The following is a 3,424-nucleotide window of genomic DNA, read 5'->3' as shown; positions in this document are numbered from 1 at the left end:
GGTAGAGTTTTTAGCTCATAGAGTTATTGTAGAGGCAGTGACTGTCATAAACTATGATGGTTTTTAAAAAAAATTTTATGATCTGTCCCAGTATTGTTTATTTTATGTATCACTGTTAAAACTACTCCCATTATGTAAGCAATTAAATATACTTTCATTTAAGGCTAAATTGTATGTTACTTATTTTTAAAGAAACCAGTCCAAGTGAAAAAGGCCCTATTTCCTTTTTTTCCTTTAATTTTTTTTTTTATTGTTAAATCACAGCTGTGTACATTAGTGCAATCAAGGGGTACAATGTGCTGGTTTCATATACAATCTGAGATACTCTCATCAAACTGTTGAACTTAGCCTTCATGGCATTTTCTTAGTTATTGTATATAGACATTTGTATTCTGCCTTTAGTAAGTTTCGCCTGTACCCATTCTAAGATGCACCATAGGTGTGGCCCCACCCATTACCTCCCTTCATTCTAACCTCCCCCCTCCCTTTCCCTTCCTTGGCCCTTTCCTCATAGTCTTGTGCTATAGTTGGGTTATAGCCTTCATGCGAAAGCTATAATTTAGCTTCATATTAAGGCTGAGTACATTGGATACTTTTTCTTCCATTTCTGAGATACTTTGCTAAGAAGAATATGTTCCAGCTCCATCCATGTAAACATGAAAAGGTAAAATCTCCATCTTTCTTTAAGGCTGCATAATATTCCATGGTATACATGTACCACAATCCACTCGTGGGTCAGTGGGCACTTGGGCTTCTTCCATGACTTAGCAATTATGAATTGGGCTGCAATAAACATTCTGGTACAGATGTCTTTGTTATATTGTGACTTTTGGTCTTCTGGGTATAAATCTAGTAAAGGAATTATAGGATCAAATGGCAGGCCTATTTTTAGGTCTCTAAGTATTCTCCAAACATCCTTCCAGAAGGAACGTATTAGTGTGCATTCCCACCAGCAGTGTAGAAGTGTGCCCTTTCCTCCATATCCACGCCAACATCTCTGGTTTTGGGATTTTGTTATTTGGGCTACTCTTACTGGGGTTAGGTGATATCTCAAGGTAGTTTTGATTTTCATTTCTCTGATGATTAAGGATGATGAGCTATTTTTCATGTGTTTGTAGATTGTGCGTCTGTCTTCTTTGGAGAAGTTTCTCTTCAATTCCCTTGCCCACCCTGAGATGCGGTCATGTGTTCTTTCCTTGCAAATAAGTTTGAGTTCTCTGTGAATTATGGTTATTAAACCTTTATCGGAGGTATAACCTGCAAATATTTTCTCCCATTCTGAGGGCTGTTTGCTTGCTATACTTACTATGTTCTTGGCTGTGCAGAAGCTTTTTAGTTTGATCAGGTCCCAGTAGTGTATTTTTGAAACTGCTTCAATTGCCTGGGGAGTCCTCCTCATAAAATATTCACCCAGGCCGATTCCTTCAAGAGTTTTCCCTACACTTTCTTCAAGTATTTTTATAGTTTCATGTCTTAAGTTTAAATCTTTTATCCAGTGAGAGTCTATCTTAGTTAATGATGAAAGGTGTGGGTCCAGTTTCAAAATTCTACAGGTTGCCAGCCAGTTCACCCAGTACCATCTGTTAAATAGGGAATCTTTTCCCCACTGACTGTTTTTTTTTTTTGTTTGTTTGTTTGTTTTTTGTAGAGACAGAGTCTCACTTTATGGCCCTTGGTAAAGTGCCGTGGCCTCACACAGCTCACAGCAACCTCCAACTCCTGTGGTCAAGTGATTCTCTTGCCTCAACCTCCTGAGTAGCTGGGACTACAGGCACCTGCCACAACGCCTGGCTATTTTTTGGTTGCAGTTTGGCCAGGGCCGGGTTTGAACCGCCACCCCTGGTATATGGGGCCTGCGCATACGTCACTATGTTTTTAATTGGCTTGTCAAAGATCAAATAACGGTAAGTAGCTGGATTCATCTCTTGGTTCTCTATTCTGTTCCAGACATCTACTTCTCTGTTTTTGTGCCAGTACCATGCTGTTTTGATCACTATCGATTTATAGTATAGTCTCAGGTCTGGTAGCATGATTCCTCCTGCTTTGTTTTTGTTTCTGAGTAATATCTTGTCTATTCAAGGTTTTTTCTGATTCCATATAATACGAAGTATTATTTTTGCAAGATCTTTAAAATATGACAATGGAGCTTTAATAGGAATTGCATTCAAATTATATATTGCTTTGGGTAGTAGGGACATTTTAACAATGTTGATTCTTCCCAGCCATGAGCATGATAAGTTTTTCCATCTGTTAACTTCTTCAGCTATTTCTTTTCTTAATGTTTCATAGTTTTCTTTGTAGAGATCTTTCACATCCTTTGTCAGGTATACTCCCAAATATTTCATCTTCTTTGGCACTACTGTGAAAGGAATAGAGTCCTTGACTGTTTTTTCAGCTTGGTTTTGTTGGTATATATAAAGGCTACAGATTTATGGGAGTTGATTTTGTAGCCTGAGACATTGCTGTATTCCTTGATCACTTCTGAAAGTTTTGTAGTAGAATCCCTAGTGTTTTCCAGATATACGATCATATCATCTGCAAAGAGCGAGAGTTTGATCTCGTCTGACCCTATGTGGATACCCTTGATCGCCTTTTCTTCCCTAATTGCAATGGCTAAAACTTCCATTACAATGTTAAAGAGCAATGGAGACAATGGACAACCTTGCCTGGTTCCTGATCTAAGTGGAAATGATTTCAATTTAACTCCATTCAATATGATGTTGGCTGTGGGTTTGCTGTAGATGTCCTCTATTAGTTTAAGAAATGTCCCCTCTTGAGATACTTTAGTAAGAATATGATCCAGCTCCATCCAGGTAAACATAAAAGAGGTCATGTCTCCATTTTTTATGGCTGTATAATATTCCATGGTATACATATACCACAATTTGTTAATCCATTCATGGGTCAATGGACACCTGGGCTGTTTCCATAAGTTGGTGATTATCAATTGGACTGTAATAAACATTCTTGTGCAAATGTCTTTGTTGTAAAGTGACATTTGGACATCTGGATACATACCTAATAGAGGAATTACAGGATAGAATGGCAGGTCTATATTTAGTTTCCTAAGTGTTCTCCAAACTTCTTTGCAGAAGGGACATTTAGTTTGCATTCCCAGCAGCAGTGCAGAAGTGTTCGCTTCTCTCCACATCCATGCTAACATCTGTAGTTTTGGGATTTTGTTATTTGGGCAACTCTTACAGGAGTTAGATGATATTTCAAAGTGGTTTTGATTTGCATTGCTCTGATGATTAACAATGATGAGCATTTTTTCATGTGTCTGTAGGCCATGCACCTGTCTTCTGCAGAGAAGCTTCTGTTCAAGTCTCTTGCCCACAATGAAATGGGATTACTTGTTCTTTTCTTATTCATAAGTTTGAGTTCTCTGTGGATTCTGGTTATCAAACCTTTGTCAGAGACATAA

Source organism: Nycticebus coucang, chromosome Y, assembly GCF_027406575.1.
Source record: "Nycticebus coucang isolate mNycCou1 chromosome Y, mNycCou1.pri, whole genome shotgun sequence".
Classification (NCBI taxonomy): domain Eukaryota; kingdom Metazoa; phylum Chordata; class Mammalia; order Primates; family Lorisidae; genus Nycticebus; species Nycticebus coucang.
This window is presented reverse-complemented; position numbering follows the sequence as displayed.